This window comes from Danio rerio, chromosome 24, assembly GCF_052040795.2.
Source record: "Danio rerio strain M-AB ecotype USA chromosome 24, GRCz13ab, whole genome shotgun sequence".
NCBI lineage: Eukaryota > Metazoa > Chordata > Actinopteri > Cypriniformes > Danionidae > Danio > Danio rerio.
This window is the reverse complement of record NC_141044.1, coordinates 16,024,396-16,041,637: the sequence shown is the minus strand read 5'-3', so window position 1 is coordinate 16,041,637 and position 17,242 is coordinate 16,024,396. Positions and strand designations below refer to the sequence as shown.

Genomic DNA, 17,242 nt, shown 5'->3' with positions numbered 1-17,242 from the left:
CAGCGGAATAAACTGCCAACTTATTCAGCATATGTTTTACAAAGCGCATGCCCTTCCAGCTGCAACTATTACTGGGAAACACCCATGCATACTCATTCACACACATTCAGCCTGGTCAATTTAGCTTACCCAATTCACCAATAGCACGTCTTTGGACTTGTGGGGGAAATTACCCAGAGGAAACCCATGCGAACACGGGGAGAACATGCAAACTCCACACAGAAATGCCAACTGACCCAGCTGAGGCTCGAAGCGGTGACCTTCTTGCTGTGAGGTGATCGTGCAACCCACTGCGCCAAAATGTTGCCCTGAATTCATGTTTATATGAAATAAATAAATTAATTAAGACTACATAAATAAAAAGAACACCTAATCAACATGTATATTAATCTCGCAATAAAGTGACAAGACAAAACACGCGATTAAACTGTTAATCTAAATGAACACACGTGAAAATTAACAATCAGCAGAAATTTCACACCCTCCTCTCCTACAGCGGCATGAATCTCTCAGCTGTTTTTTTTTTTTTGGTAAGGTGTGCGGACAGTCAGTTTTGTGGAGGAGGGCTGAATGAGAGCCGTGTGCAAACAGCTTATCCTCACTGTCATCTGCTCCTAATGACAGCTGACAAACTACTAATGCAAATCCCATCTGAGCGGCTCTAGTAGCCCAACCCCCTAGCCGGCCCTCGCCCTCCTCCTCCTCACCGCGCAGGACAATCAAGCTGTCCCACCGCTACATACAGTCACCGATTCACGGCCTCAATTCCTGCTCTCTGATGGTCAAGGCGCTTCAGTCACAGGACTGGCAGAGAGCAATGGTTCAAGTAGAGCAGGTGGTGAGTGTGACAAACACACATGCTGTTCTGAGTGACACTTACTGGAGCTGGAGAAACGCTCAACTACTGCTGATTGATTTTAGAATGCTTGTGCTAATTATGTTGGGGATTATTATGTCTATTAGTACTTGCATGAATAAATAAATAAATAAATAAATAAATAAATAAAGTGTATGTATATATTAAAATGTCCTGTGATATGAAGCAAAAATTCTGTTGGTTTTAAGGGTATCTGTAAGCTTCTGTGCTCCAAAACAGTGACAAAGAGTGTTTAGAAAATGTAAAACTAATATAAACATCCAAAGCTTGCTCTTCATCACTTCTGCGAGCTGTGATAAAAATAAAACCCTATTGATTATTGTTTTTGTAAAAGGGGAGGAGCTACTCTAGTCGCACCCTCTCTTCATTTTAGATTAAATCAAACATCGAATACAAAAAATGCACATTTCAAAGCACATCACAGCACCTTCAAACATGTCTTTTCATTATATATTTATATACCAAATATGAATATTAATTTTGACATTTAAAATGTGTATTTGGGATTTTAATATAATATAATATAATTTAGCTATTAAAAAAAGTTTTCATGCACATATTTCTATGCATATAAAATATACACTTACCGGCCACTTTATTAGGTACACCTGTCCAACTGCTCGTTAACTAATATTTCTTATCAGCCAATCACATGTCAGCAACTCAATGCATTTAGGCGTGTGGATATGGTCAAGACGATCTGCTGCAGTTCAAATCGAGCATCAGAATAGGGAAGAAAGGTATTTTTAAGCGACTTTGAATATGGCATTGTTGTTGATGCCAGACAGGCTGGTCTGAGTATTTCAGAAACTGCTGATCTACTTGGATTTACACGATTTTCACCATTTCTAGGGTTTACAGAGAAAAAATCCAGTAAGCGGCAGTTCTGTGGGTGTAAATGACTTGTTGATGCCAGAGGTCTGAGGAGAATGGCCAGACTGGTTCGAGCTGATAGAAAGGCAACAGTAACTTAAATAACAACTCAGTACAACCGTAATATGCAGAGGAGCATCTCTGAATGCACAACATGTCAAACCTTGAGCTGGATGGGCGACAGCAGTAGAAGACCACACCGTGAGCCACTCCGGTCAGCTAAGAACAGGAAACTGAGGCTAAAGTTCGCACAGGCTCACCAAAATTGGACAATGGAAGATTGGAAAAATTTCGACTGGTATTGATGCTGACCATGGCCATCCCTTTATGACCACAGTGATTTTTTTAACAAATCATTATAAATGCTATAAATTAAATGGAACAACTACAAAAATATAATTAAATAGTATATATATTTGTGTATATATTCATTTTCTTTAAATTATAGTTAAGCAATTATAATATGAACAAAAATGCATTTATATAAAAATATTTAAAATATGCATTTATATAAAATATAAACATAGATTTTGTATATATTGAAAAAGGCAAAATTCATTAAATAAGCATATTTCTGTTTTGTAAGAAGAAGAAAAAATCATTTTTGGGTACATGAATTTTTGGCTTATTTCAATGATTAACTTTTTTATTAATAATGAATAGAAAGAAAAACTGTGTGTGCACATCTTAAACATTTTTAAATTCAGGTGCATGATTAAGACCCAATGACGACCTTGTAAGGTCAAAATGTTGTCTAATTAAATTGCCTTTTAAGAGCTGAAGAGGCAGTGAGATGATTCTTTCTACTTTTACAAACTTTTTTTCTTTCTATGTTAGCAAACTTTTGATCTATTAAACCCGTTTTTCAACTAGATGAAAGAAATGGAAGTGATCTAAATGATTCAACAAGAGTGAAAACAAGCTTCCTTTTTTTTTGCTACTCAAACCAAACACAGAAAGGAAATGATGTCACGCCTCCCACACAAACCACACACCAACTCACACTTTCATTTGTTTTGCAGTATATTACAGTCGTGTCTTCTTCATCTCCTCACCATACACTTTCAGAAGCACACATCAGTGTATTAACCAACAGTCTGCTGGAGGAAAGTGAGTGGTTTGTAAAGCTCACCTTGGCTTCAGTCCAGACCGGGCCTCAGGGCATTTCTGCAGCAGTGGCTCCACTGGAAATCTTTGGGCATTATTCACTTCCCTCAATCTGTCAAGACACAAGAACCACGCAGTTAAGATCTCAACAAAGAGTCGATGCAAACTTTGAGAAGGTAAAACACAAGCAATGTGATATATTATGCAGCAAAACCTTATTGTTATTGATTGTTTAGAGCAAAGTGGTGCAATTTGTGCAATAGCATTTGTGCCGAAGAAAAAAACGATGGACCGATACAGAAAGTCAAAAACACAAAGAATAACAATACAGCAGGTTTATAAACTGAATTAAAGAAAAAAACAACAACACAAAGACAAAGGAAATCCACACTACAGTAGGTATTAGAGCTGGAAGATATTGGAAAAATCTAACATTGCAAAATTTTGTAATTCTGCGATATATATTGGGATATAAATACAATTTCACCAGATGACTTGAATAGCTCTATTTGGAAATAATTAATCATATTAGACTGGTTGGGAAGCTTTTGTAGAAAAGCATTAAATATAATAAACCTTCTACAATTATAGAGCAATGCAATTTAAAAAGATACATCAGAAATAAATAAGGATTTATGTAACTGTAACTGGATTATTGTTTTATTTGTTTTGATCATGGTGACGTTTGTTCCTTGCCACCGGCTTACTTGGTTTTGGGACTTGTAGAGCTGTGCATTAATAGATTTGCTCTTCAGTGTTTGGACTTTCAGCAATGAAATTTATACTACACTAAACTGATCTAAACTAAACTTCAATTCTGAAAACTGGACTGACACAGTTTCAATTCACTAGAACCTCTATGTTAAGCCGCTTTGACACAATCTATATTGTAAAAACGCTATATAAATAAACATGAATTAAATTGAACAAACCACAAAATTATGAAATAACAAAAAAGTTAAATCAATAAATAAAACAAATATCAAACAATTAAATGAATAAATGAAAAAAAACTATTAAAAATGAGCTGTTAAAAAATGATAAAGAAAATAAAATAAATTAATAAAAACTATGATTTTTTAAAATAAATTTAAAAAATTGTTTACTTTGCATAAATTTTTAACCATTTCTTCTTACTGAATTTTAATGTCTATCATTTAAATAATGACACTAAATCAACTACTCAAACAACCACAAATAAATAAATACATAAATAAAACATTGTTCATTATTATATATTTGCATAACGTTTTATAACGTTTTTATAACGTTTGGTTTATTTTTAAAATATTCCAATTCCTAAAATATTTCCTTTAAATATTTCCAAAATCCTCGTGGGTTGCTTAATACACTGCTCACAATAAAATAAATGAATGAAAAGCTAGAACAATAATGAATTTCTTTGGATATTTTTGAGCATTTCTGTTTCTGTTTACAGTGATTTAGCATTATTATAACACATTCATATTGTATGGTCTCACAACATAACAAAAATGGAAAATAAATCTTTTTTTAACTTTGATTTTAAAGTTGAAACATGACCTGGACCTGATCTTAAGCCATTCTGTCAGATTCAACTGCTTATGTACGTTTCTATTGTTTTAAGGTCACACCTTCGCTTGACCTCACTGGAAGTAAACAGTAGGCTTTGCATGACATCACTTCCCTGAGTCCCGTCAGCTGTGAGTGCAACACTTGAGCTATCCTCTATCAGAGAGCTATCAGAAAACTGAAGAGACAGCTGAGTTTTCCCAGACCTGTCAGGAAGAGTGTGGCTATTCTTAAAAACGGCACCGAGAGGACCAACCACACCGACAAAACCCACAGAGGTCAATGATCCGATGGCATCCAGAGCCCTTGTCCCTCAGACACATGTGGAGAAGTCTTTCTTTGCCCTATGAGGCTTTTTTTTTTAAACTATGGAAGTAGACATATGCCAATTTTCAATAAATACATATATATTGTTAATATGAACATGCACGATATTAATATTGCTGGGAATTTTAAATAATTATTTAAGCTTTTAGAGTGCTTTTTAATGTGATCTTCCTTTATATAACGGTCATGTTTGGTGTCATTTGACATTTTATCATTTGACAATTTATTGTAGTGATGAAATCAACAGAGACATTGATGAATTTCAATGTACAATCTATTTACTATTGTTGAGTCATGGCCTGAGGAGATTATGTTAATGTACTTCTCCCCCATTTTATCTCCTCAACTTTGCTTTGATATTTAGCTGGTTTTGGGGGTTGTTTTTCACTCATGTTTGACTATGCTTTGCTCAGAGTATAATAAGGAATGATAACTGTTGATCAGAGAGAATGGATTTTACTCTGCTTCTCCCGCACACCGGTGCATAGCTCATATGCTAACAAAGGTCTTTGTTACACAGCAGTGCGTTTGTTACAGCTAAGTCAATGATCTAAATATACAGTCCGTATATTTAAACAAGCAACTTCTTTCTCTTTATCAATGTTGATAACAGCTTTAATGGAGTCAGATTAGTTACAATGAAGTCAGATAAATGATTGATTTAAACACGCCATCCTTCAACTGTTTTGTTTCAGATTACTGGGTTAGATTAGCAGCGAAAGCTTTAAGCTAGGGCTGGGCAACTTTTTCGATTAATTCGAATTTACGTTTTGACGACAATTTAATTTTATATTAAATCGAGGAATCACGATTAAAAAAAAAAAATACTTGATACATTATAATGGCACCAATGCGCTTTGGTTCTCTCTCTGTATGAAGCAGGTCATACACCAGAAGTGCTGCTCGGCGACGCGCCGCGCAGCACCACGCAGCGCCATGGATTTTAGAATTCTAATCATATACATACATCGGCGCGCCCAGCCACCATTCAGGACGCAGTTCATATTTCAGCCGCACCACAGAGCGCCATCTGATTAGTTTCATGTTAAATATCATGCGAATGTGCGCGTCTGGTGTGTTATAGTTTCGCGGCGCTTCTGGTGTGCGACCTGCTTGACTGCCTGTTAAAGCGTGAAGTCATCTAGGATTTTACTTGTTGCATTACTCTGAGTCATGTCTGGATTGTCAAGACATATTCCCTCATCAAGTCGATAAATTCGATCTCAACATGTATGAAGGACAGAAAAACCTGCCATGAGAAAAACCGCGCCGGTCTTAATTCGAATCGCGTTGATATATTGGTTTAAACATGAGCAGAGGTGACCAGCTGAGAGCTGTAGCAGTGAAAATGAAAGTAACCACCCCCATAACGTCATTAAGCGAACCTAGTTGAAAACCAGACAGATCAGGCAGCATAATACAGAGTGGGGCACTCTGCACATTACAACATGTCATTCAATCAGAAGAAGACAAAGTCAAAGCAGAGCTGACAGCCAATCTTTCCTAGGCTCAGCAAAACTTGAAAAACACACCTCTGTATTCCTGCAACTGCAATATTTACACAAATGATTTATTCAAATCTTCTGCAACAATATTCAGCTAGTGAATTTGTTTTACATTTATTTACACCTTGTTGACCAATTTGTGTATGGCATGGCCCTTAAAAATACAATGTTCCTTAACCAGATGATTTTTTTAGGTTACTTTTAAAGAGAATGTTACTTTAGTCATGTTGTTGTAATGTTTAAGTTGACTAGTTACACAATAAAACAAATTAAATTAAAAAAAAAATTGAAATCGAAATCGTGAATTGGTCAAACTTTATAAAAAAAAATTAGAATTTTTTTTTTTTTTGAAATATCTCCCAGCCCTACTTCAAGCCTTACAGAATATTCAGATTGTATTTAGTAGTCCTGTACATAACAGTGGCAAATGCTTGGGGACTTAATTGGTTATTTTAGTAATTCTAACATGAACATTTTCATATGTTAATCTATAGTAGATATGCTAAAATCTTGAAAATTCTATGACTATTTAGGGATGTTGTGTGTTTAGACTGTGTAATAAGGCTCCGATAGTTTACATTATTTAATTTAATTAAACTCATGATGAAGTCTGCAAAAAAATAAAATAAATAATAATAATAATAATTATTATTATCTTAGGTCATGTTATTAGGTGACACTACCCATCAGTAGGGTTTATTTTGTACCTACTGCGAAATAGCAAGTTAAAATCATAGCCGTAATCTGATTACTAGTCTAATCATTTATTAAATGGAGTTAACAACTCATAAAAATCAATTGTATTTTTAAACTAATATTAACATAGTAAATCTGTCTTTATCTCAAAATTTTGAATACATTCAAATACATTAACTAACATGCAATAATGAGTCTTTAAGTGTTAGACAAAGTGTAAGACATTTAAGGCATCATAAGAGTACATGTCAGTTAAAATATAAACAATCGGTGAGGTGTTAAAAGATAAATAAATAAGGTACAATGAGGTGCCATTATTTTCTTCACTGATAAATGGAAAAGTCTAAAACAAAAGGAAACTTTTTAGAATTAACTCATTACTTTCATCAAATCATAAATAACCAAAAACTCAAAGGTTTTGTGGCACAAAACTACAGATGTATATTGAATATAATAATGTAAAGTCAGGAAAACAAAGAGAAAATAATCCCGAAGGGGAGAAAAACACACTAAACATTTGACCACAGATTTGCTTATGATACTAATGTCATGTTAAAAAAATTTAATGAAATAAATTGCAATGGGTTTTTTTGTATAATGGATAATCAGATAAAAACTTCTCACTCATTATTTTTTGCTCAACATTAACTGAAGTGATTTATGTTAGGGTTTTTTCAAACAGATGTTCCCCAGATTAAAAGAGTGACCCAACGTTTAAAATGCAGAGTGGGAAAAAAGTGGATAAATTGTCAGAAAAGAAACAGATAATGACGATCAATTGAAATACGGAGTGAACAGCTCACCTCCAAATCAAAATGTGGTTGTTATTGGTTCACCATATGTGCACTTTTCAAATTAACATTCTTTCAGAAAATGTTTTTTATGACAGACTGAGAATTGCTGAAGACTGATAGTTCTGCTATAGTTAGTAAAACACGATGAGACCTTATGGAGCGGTCATGTTTTTCAGCCAATTATCTTAAGTGAACTACCATATGAGAGAGATCCGTCTCTGCAAATGGTGAAAAAGAAGAAGAGTTGGATAGTTAGGTTTAATCAGTCATCTCCGTTCTGGCTTTCTCAAAAAATGAAAAGGGGAAAGATTTAATTGGAAAGGGAAATACAGTTCCACAATACTCTTGGTACTCATATAGGGTCTCTTACAAAGTTCAGACAATCTGAATGTAAAAAAACAAAACAAATTAAGACATAAAGGTCAGCTGATAAACCACACTCTCAGTGAGCTCAAGAGCCAATATGAGAAAAAAAACAAACCATTAGGCTTTCAAGACAAGACGACATTTTGCAAAAGTACTAAAGATGCAATTCAATTAAACTCAAGATTATTTGTATAACACTTTTCACAATAATTATTGCTTCAAAGCAGCTTTACAAAAGATGCACATTACATTAAAGACAAATTCAGAAAGGTAAGGATGTGTATAGATCATTTCAATGTGGTCATGTCATTGGTCCTTGAACATTTCTTGCCTTTTATCATACTATATCAAAACTGTAACAAAAGGCAATTCAATCATATTTTCACATTAAAACAGCTATCATAGCAATTTTTGGATTTTTGGAAGCGATGGAAATTAAAAATGTAAAACAGGAAATACATTAGGACCATTTTGAGGAATGTAAACAATAACAATAGTCTATAGGCATGGTACGAGAACCGTTTTCAAGGTATACAGCGGTTTGGAAATGTCAAGGTTTTAAAACCACCAAAATGTTCTGTTATACTGTTCTGTAAGTATATGTACCATTTTTTTATGTTATGTTTTTCCTCATTTTTTTTTTTTTATGAAAACAGTATCACCAGCAGAAAAGATATCCAAAGATGCCATTTTAAACTGTTAAGAAATCTGTGTTTTTGAAACTAATGAAGATGATTAATTGAAATGATTTAGCCTCACATGTTCTAAAATATTTAAAATGTTTCCTAAAATAAAACATATTGGCTCCGTCTCAAATCGCCTACTACTCAGTAGGTACTGCATTTAAATTTATTGCTCGATCATTAGTAAAGTATGTTCTATACAGTAGTATGAATCGAGCTCAGATGTACTACGGATGCCTTTTTGTCATCATTACGTGACATACCGCTTCACTTCCATTTATGAATTCCCTTGCGGTGCATCATGGGATAGCATAGCGTCCATCAGATGTGCACTTCAGAATCTCGTCAGAAGTAGTAGGTCATCCAGGTACTTCCCACATACTGTTTTTCAAATTTTATGACTTTGGATAAACTCATTGACTTGCTTATTATTTGTGTACTATGTAGTATGGAATGGAAGTATGTGATAACGGATGCAGCCATTGTGTTCATGCTGAAAAAATGTCTTGTTTTTACCCAGGCATTTAAAAAGAATATTTCAGAGCAGTAATCACATAAAACCATGATATTTTCATCCAAGGTTATCATACCGTTAGAATCTTATACCAGCCCATGCCCAAGTTATAAGGTTTACAACGTGTATAGTGTATATAATGTGTATAGGGTGAACAGTATAAATGCTTATACGCAGTTTAACAGTAAAAAAAAAATAATAAAATGACAAAAAAAAAATAAATAAAATGCCTATGTGTACGTGTATAATACATTATGATGCACATACATGTATATGACCATTTAGTCTGAACCACATAATAGTTAACTCTTTAAATTTAAAAGTCAATAACCATTATATAGGCCAATAAATTCTTCATATAACTTTTATGAGCCTGGTAAAGCTTTTTTCTTTGTAAAAAGCACCCACATCTTGTCTTTCTGTAACATAAGCTCTTGATGTGACAAACTCTTGAATTAGCTTAAATAATTGTCCTAATCAGGCCAATAACTTAAAAATTAAATATTTATCAGCCAATAGAAATGCATCACAAAAAAATAATAATAAAATAAAATAATACTCAATGCAATAGCCACCCACAAGAGGTTTGGTGTCATTTTGGTGTCAGCATCGAATTAAACTGACAGTGATTTGATGGGTGTACAAGATATAAAACAGCAAGCAATGTGTCTACTTTAATGTTTAATAACTTTCGACAACTGAAATAAATAAATAAATAAATAAATAAATCTAATTATAGGTGAAATAATGTTCCAATTTGCTAAATTGTCATTCACTGCATTACAACTTAGACAACGGGTGCCCTGAAGGACAGGTGTCCTGGGCTATCTAATCAAGCTCTAACTAGTCTTTCTAAAGGCAAGGTTGACATTTGCATGGAATTGCACACTTTTCTTGTTTAAAACAAACAAATAACCAACGTCAACAGATGAAGAACAAACAGATGGGAAAAGTAGTGCTATTGTAAGAGAAATAAGTGTTGACGAAACAGATGAGTCTTTAGTCGTTTCTTAAAATGGCCATTGACTCGTGTAAAGCTGGTTTTTTGCAAGAAAATCATTACTTTTCTTTAGGATATGAACACCCTTACCTTTAATCTACAGCAGTCCTGAGTGCATTCACAGCAGTCTTAAGCAATAGGAGTATTAATTTTAGATTGCCTGTATATATCTTTTGACTCGCTAAATGTTGGTAGTTGCATTTAGATTTTATGAATCACCAGGAACCACAGAAATCTTATTTAATGTTCTACTGAAGAAAAGAAAAGTCAAATATCTCTTGGTTACTTTAAGCCCTTTTTCTTCTACGACTTGCGAATGCCTAAGGTCAGTATGATCTGTTTTGTGTTTTTGTATAATCAGTATTAACCTTTTCTCTCTTATTCTCACCACGACTGTTCATGTAAGAAAAAAAGAATTAGCATTAGGGCTGCACGATATTGGAAACACCTGATATTGCAATATTTTATTTTTCTTTGATAAGTAAGTAAATTAATCTTGTTCTCAGTTTGAAATGTAGATATTTGGACTAGAAAACAAGACAAAAATAATAAGAAACTTTATTTTATTTTTTGCATAAATTACTAACAATTGTATAAATACAGTAATTAAACACAATTCTGTGGTTCCTGGTTAACTAAAATCCAGACTCAACATTCCATTTCTAATGAGAACGTATAAGACATAAGCAGCACAGAAAAATCCACAGCTTCCAGAAGCCCAAATGGCAAGGGTTAACGGTAATGGCTTTAGAATCCCCAAAATGACATAAAGCAATCATCACAAACTTTTCTGAAGACTATTAAGGGACGTAAAATGAGCTCAACATCATTAGAATAGGGAAAAATTGGAGGAAAAAAATATAACAGGAAGAGGAGAGAGGAAAAAAAATGACAATCATCATCAGGTTGGTAAAGATTTAATAGTGTTACACACGTCTTCAGGGCCTCTGGTTCCACGAGGGAATCGTTTCAAGCTTATTAGATAGTAACATGAAGTACGCCTTTTTAATTATGTTCAGCAAGTAATTAGTAGAAAAAAAAGGTTTAAATCATCTCCCTGATCCCAGAATAAGCCTCTGAGAAGAAAAAAAAAGTGAAAAAATGACTTGCTGCAGCAAGTATCATTCAACAAAGTTGAAAGTGCATAGAGAAACAGCCAGAATGCTCCCATTGTGAGCAAATGCCTTTAAAGGGCTTGTTGACTTATGCAGACACTCTCCTGGGAGCCTGTGAACAAATACCTGAGGGGAGGGCACTCATTCGCCGAGCTGTCACATGATGTCATGTGCTGACCAGATATTGCTACATGTAGTTTCACAGCAGCTGCCCTGCTAAAACTCCACGCGCACACGGACAACAACACAAAGGAGAACAAAAGACCTGGCGCTGCGTTTCTGATGGGTACATTAAATAATAAGAGCGCTCTGGGCAGGTGTTTCTATAAATAATAGTTAAATAAGAACTGTTTCACTACATAGTTACACAAGGCTGAGTGTGACTTTAATGGGCTAGCTCATCTCAAAATATCCTCACTCGAATGTTGTTCCAAACCCTTAAACTTTTATCTTTACAAACTAATTTTTGAGATATTTCTGTCGCACAATTGAAAGTTTATTCATTCAAAACTGTGACACTTGCAAACCTTCATCAAATCATCAAAAAAAGTTACGTGAACAAATGTTTTAGTTAGTTTTGATACAGGGATTCATCAATATGAAAATTATGGCTGATAAAAATTCATAATTTAAACAGATAATAAAATTTCTTACCAAGACAATAATGAAAACATATGACCCTTTTAAAGTTTAACAATTAGAAAACAAATAGAGTTCATGGCTTTAAATTTTCTACTGAGATGTGTCAATTTTATCACGTGATACTGCAAACTTTTACCCACATACATATTTCTTCAATCTTTCAATTCTGAAATACGCATGCTTAATGATGATTATATTATTTTGAGCTATGAGGGATGATGGATGCCGCAATATTATTCTGCAGAGCTGCTGGATTTACAACATGTTAATACATCAACTTCTCCCAAAATACATGAAAATTTTTGGCAGTTTAACTGGGAGAGGAATAGAGTAAATGCTGTAGTAACCTAAACAGAGTGAGCCTGATATAAATAAAGCACATTGCCTTACTATGTTTAAAAATAAAGGTCACACTTTACAATAAGGTTCATTAGTTAATGTTAATTAATGCATTTACTAACATGAACAAACAATGAACAATACATTTAGTACTGTATTTGTTCATGTTAGTTAACATTAGTTAATGAAAATACAGTAGTTCATTGTTAGTTTATGTTAACTCATGGTGCATTAACTAATGGTAATAAGCATGGACTTGGATGTTAATAATGCATTAGTAAATGTTTAATTATGATTAATAAATGCTGTACAAGTGTTGTTCATGATTAGTTTATGTTAGTAAATGCATTAACTTATGAACCTTATTGTAAAGTGTTACCAAAATAAAAGTTATTATTGCTAGGGTTGGGCGATGTCGACCAATTTGGCATTAATTTAGCATAGGTAAATTAATTGTTTATAAAAATTTAATAAAATCATAACTAATTAAATATTTGTAGCCTACTGTTTCAATTACCTGGCCCGCAAGGTCTTTGTTTTACCTATAAACAAATCATAAATAAATAAAAAAAAACACAAATTACCACCTGTTAATCAGCGAGAGGTTGGTAGGTAAAAAAGGTGCACAACCAACAGTGTCTGAGGTTTTCACTAAAATTACTAAGTATAAGTGTGAAAGTGAAAGACTGAAGCAGTGTACTGATACCGTGGCACGTTACCTGATAAATTCAAAATACCGAAGAGTTGTTAGATAGAGACAAGATGAACATCACATTTAAAGGGTCACGAAACACCAAAACACATTTTTTGAGCTGTTGACAGTCGTATATGTGTCCCACACTGCTAAAAACACTATTAGTACACTTATATTTTGCTAAAAAGTGTAAATTGGTTGTTTTTGCGTTATTTCAAGCAAATTCGTACTTCCGGTTTGAAACGATTTTTTGAAGCTGCATCACGACCATGACATAATAGCGATGTATTCCAGCGTGCAGACTGGGCGTCTGTGCCAGAGTGTGTCTTATTACGTCTTACAGCCTGCTGCATTAATGCATGAGTAAGACTTGTTTCAAACCAATCAGCGCGCTCTATTGTGCAACTTCATTAATATTCATTACTGTCAGTGTTCGGACGCCAGAGACGCCAGGTTGTGTTGGCAAAACAAGCGTGAAGAGTTGCTTTTATAGTTTGCTGCCGTTAAGTTTTGTTTTCATTTTCTCTATGTGAGAGCTCAGCGGGAGTCACGTGTGGATTAACATTGTACGCGACGCTCGACAACAATAACTTACGTGTCAAAGGAGGCACATTGTTTACCTGAGAGCTGTTCTCATCTGCAAACGCTGAGATCCGGATTCGCTTGTAGTCTTCTTTTAAAATAGACGCGGCTCTAGTTGCTGGTGATTGTCCTGTCTCTACAGATTTGGTAAGTGAGAGACCAGTGCTCTTTGTTTATTCAGTTTGTATTTTATTCGTATCGAACAAACTATTGCACCAAGTGTAAACAAGTTAGCTCTACAACCAAACTATAACCTTGTGTAGGATTTTGTGACCGGAATAACACTTTATGAATAAAAGTGAATAACTTCTTTCTGAATAACGGCTTTGACACTACCTGCCGTGTACATCTAAGTTTCTGGGAAATGCTGAGTTTGTTTTTCTCTCATTCGATGTGCGGTATCAAACATTGCATGAAAATACACGCTTAGAGAAGTTCCTTGAACCAAATATCTTGTTTTTGGCGAGGGACATGAATGAATTCCCAGAATGAAAGAGCCAAACTGCAGTTAAAGTCCACCATTTAATAATTTGGCAAATAATTCGACTACAGATGTCCATGTAAACAGTCCCTTTCTCCCCTGTTGGGTGTGTTTTGACTCTGAAATTCAGCGCGCCCAAATAGGCACTCCCACACCAAGCCTCTTTTCTTCCTCCGACACTCCCCCCTAAACATTGGTGGACACGCCCACTTTTCTGACTTTTTCCAAAGTAGAGGTGTGAAAACACCCTGCTGAAACAAGGGGGTTTCATGGCCCTTTAACAACTATAATGAGACGCAATCCAGCCATACATCCTTGATAAACTGTTCGACGTGCACTGCTCTCTGGAGCTCAGCTCAGATGAGCGCATGACAGTGTGTGTGGCTCTGTGTGTGTGGTCAGCAGACAGGAGGGCTGTTCAGAAATGCTAGGTAAAACACGGTGTGGATGTAGATCATTTTCATTCTAAAATGCCATTTTAACACTAAGACGTATTAGTGTAAAAAGGGGCCTGAGTGTGTATTTTTCGCGAGCGGGTTTGCGACGGGGGCGGGGCAGAGGATCAGCGATGCCGGCTCAGCATCGTGTTGCCTATTGGCCATAAGCAATGGACGATGGCATCGCCTATCGGCCCAACCCTAATTATTGCCATCTCCACAAACATCAGCATGTATTTTACAAACAATAAAATGTTACGTTTTCTAATACTTCAGTGCTTCCAACAGGATTGAAGTATACTTGCGGTGGTAGCTGGATTGAAACATGCCTTTTCCCCATAGCACATAAATGGTCAACTACATACAAACAAAAATGTTAATTTTTAAAATACATTTTTATTTATTATGACACTGTTATACATCTTTTCTTTTCAATGGGTTAAAGTTATTTTCTTTTAAAAAGGCTGTTGAAATAAAAGAAATCAACTATTTCTCTTTTATGGTATTTAGGACACATGTGCACCCATTGACAGGTAAAGGCGGCTCTCTTTCTCACTCCCTCTCTAAAGTTGCTTCATTGGCATGACATTTAATTCAGTATTGCCAAAGCATTTTAGATATGTATATTAACATCATTAAATTAATAAAATACACAGCAAATGAGAAATAAATAATAGAAAAAGGGAATAAAAATAGACATTGCAAAAAAAGAAATCACTAGAATAAAGTGTAGATTTTGTGTAGAAGTTGATCAGCCATTTCTAATAGTGTACAATTATTTAGCAGCCAGTATATTTTGATTTCTCCGAGTATATAGTAAAGTTTATTAGTCGTTAATTAAATGATAAATCATTTAATGTTCAGGCTGTACCTGCGCAGTCAGCTGTGAAAAGGTAATGCAAAAACGCATACAAATAACAGCAACTTTAGAAAGCGAAAGAAAAACATGAATCCTGGACATTTTAGGAGATTCAGAAATTACAGCCAGAAAAGGCACATCTCTGTGGGTCTCTGCAGAGCACGTGATTTTCTGTGTGAGTGTTGATCTCGCGTTCACAGAACCAGTAGTAGGAAACGTGCAGAGCGAGAGAAGATTATTACACTGGTTAATCTATTGTGAATGTTTGGTTTTCTTGGCTGTTTACAAAAAAAAGTGTTAAAGGACAATATAGTTAATACCTGGGATATAGTTAATACCTATAGTTAATACTTAATCAAAGTCTATGTGTGGGAAGCACTGCACATATGCATATTTAAATGTCTGAAATCTAAAATAAATGTTACTAGCCATCGCAGGAAAGCAAAATTGAATTTAGCAGCTAATCATGTGACGTGCTAAGCATTTTAATCACACTGATGAGTTCGTAAGCATCAAAGGGTTAAAAAAAAAAGCTTTTATTGGCTGATGCCAATATGGCCTCTCCTGTGTCATGCGTCACTAGGTAAAACAATACATACATTTAAATAAACCTTCATAATATTAACTGTTTTCACATTTTTCACATGTAAACAGATCAATGAATAATGCTTACATCATTGAAATGCGCACTTGCTTCACAAACGAATCTATAAACTTGCGTCATGCCATCATGAACTAATGAGGTTAAGCAGGTATGATCAATGTTTATAAGTATAAAAGCCAAAATTAAATCTGCTCATCATATAAAGCAATTGTGTCCCTTTAGAAAAAGTAAGCACTGTTTCAAATAAATTTATAATTTAGTGCAAATTTTATTAAATAATATCTTAATTTTAATTCTGAAGATGATTGGAAGTCATTTTTGGGGTAAACTAAAAGAGAGAGGAGGGGGGTATATTCTGAAAGAAATCATTTATCATGGTCAAGGGGAAGTAAAGAAGAGTCTTTTCAAAACGCTGCAGGAATTTCCCTCAGTTTCGTGTGTCACATGTTTGTTCAAGCCCACAGCAGATCTTAACCCGATTGGTCACTGTAGTTATGAGACCCCTCAACCATGCTAAATCAGTCAACCGGCTGATTCAACTGTCAAACGCCAACCAAAAGAGCCTTTTTGTTTGTGTGGAAACGTCTTTCAAATTGCAGAAAATCACAAGTTTTTCTACAGCATCAACTATAGAGGCCAAATATGAAGTCTTTGCCCTGTTTTCAGAAATACTGATGAAATGCTGATGTAGATTTTTTAGGCATGTTGCTTAGTTGTTTTTGGCATGTAAAACGTGTATATGCCATCTCAATTGTGACAACAGAGGAAATGTGCTTATTGAGTAATACACAGGAGAATAGCAGCTCTGTTTATATTGTAGTCCATTTATGTCTTGAGTTTTTCTGTGCCATTTTCTACATAACAATAAAAAGCCTAGAATAAAATAATAAACCCATATGCTGTGATAAAACATACTTTGCCTTTTCCCCCAAAAAATGTTTAACTCGTTCTAATTAAACAGATACATAGCGAATGGAATAAAATAAATCATAAAAGCATCACATTTTAATATTTTATTAGCCTCTCACTGAGATAGATTTCATAAGAAGCATTAGTCCTGATAAAAACCACCAAAAAATGCATTCTTTCAAAATTTTAAACCTTTAAAGTACAGTTTGTTTACATGATGCTACTATGTTAGATGAAATGTTAATATGTTACATATATTAAACTATGGCTGGGCAATAAAATCACTA

The 17,242-nt window shown here is 34.5% G+C and overlaps 1 protein-coding gene and 2 long non-coding RNA genes across 10 annotated transcripts in view; 2 read left to right on the top strand and 1 right to left on the bottom strand.

Moving 5' to 3' along the window:
• ncoa2 (nuclear receptor coactivator 2) overlaps window positions 1–17,242 on the bottom strand; it is a 216,080-nt gene that overhangs the window by 144,877 nt on the left and 53,961 nt on the right. For all 8 annotated transcript variants that reach the window (XM_087308936.1, XM_087308938.1, XM_087308940.1 and 5 more), the window contains 1 exon segment: window positions 2,883–2,969. The gene's annotated coding sequence lies outside the window, so the exon portion shown is untranslated.
• On the top strand, window positions 706–6,496 carry LOC141380692 (uncharacterized). The gene is made up of 3 exons (XR_015524847.1): window positions 706–838; window positions 2,773–3,033; window positions 4,464–6,496. It is a non-coding gene; the product is annotated as an uncharacterized LOC141380692 (long non-coding RNA).
• Window positions 7,522–9,819, top strand: LOC147837994 (uncharacterized). Its single transcript, XR_015524846.1, has 2 exons — window positions 7,522–9,106; window positions 9,443–9,819. It is a non-coding gene; the product is annotated as an uncharacterized LOC147837994 (long non-coding RNA).